This window comes from Geospiza fortis, unplaced genomic scaffold, assembly GCF_000277835.1.
Source record: "Geospiza fortis unplaced genomic scaffold, GeoFor_1.0 scaffold4161, whole genome shotgun sequence".
Taxonomy (NCBI): domain Eukaryota; kingdom Metazoa; phylum Chordata; class Aves; order Passeriformes; family Thraupidae; genus Geospiza; species Geospiza fortis.
In genome coordinates this window covers 2,036-2,586 of record NW_005055616.1, presented here as the reverse complement: position 1 = coordinate 2,586, position 551 = coordinate 2,036, and the positions used below count along the sequence as shown (strand labels likewise).

Here is a 551-nt window from a genome sequence, read left to right as displayed (position 1 = left end):
AGGCAGGGCCGAGGAGCAGGATGTGGCCGCTGGTGACACTGGACCAGTCAGTGGTGCTGACCCACAGCTCCGTCCATGCAGGGCCGAGGAGCAGGACGTAGCCACTGGAGCAGTGCCAGCAGGTGGGCTTTGGCCCAGGAAAAGGGAGTCAGAGTGGCCCCGATGGGGACACAAACCCAGCCCGATGGGGACACAAACAAAGCCTGATGGGGTCACAAACACAGCCCAGTGGGGACACAAACACAGTCCCGATGGGGACACAAACCTGGCCCCATGGGGTCACAAACCCAGCCCGCTGTGTCCCGTCCCACAGAGGAGGAAGGACACGCATCTCCAGCAGCCGCCCAGCTCCAGGGTGACAACACAGACGCCACCAGCCCGTAAGTGCCCGCTGTGGGGACACCCCGCCATCCCTGGCCGTGCTGGCAGGAGCACCCCAGGACCTGTGGGACTCCCCAGCAGCGCCGAGGCCGCGGGGCTGCGGAGCCGTGCCCGGCAGCTGGCGGCCCAGAACGCCAAACTGCAGCGGGACGCCGAGCTGGCCGAGGAGC

General features: G+C 67.2%; 1 long non-coding RNA gene across 1 annotated transcript; it reads left to right on the top strand.

Annotated features, from left to right (window-relative positions):
* LOC115949309 lies at nt 1–551 on the top strand. The gene is made up of 3 exons (XR_004082833.1): nt 1–122; nt 314–380; nt 463–551. It is a non-coding gene; the product is annotated as an uncharacterized LOC115949309 (long non-coding RNA).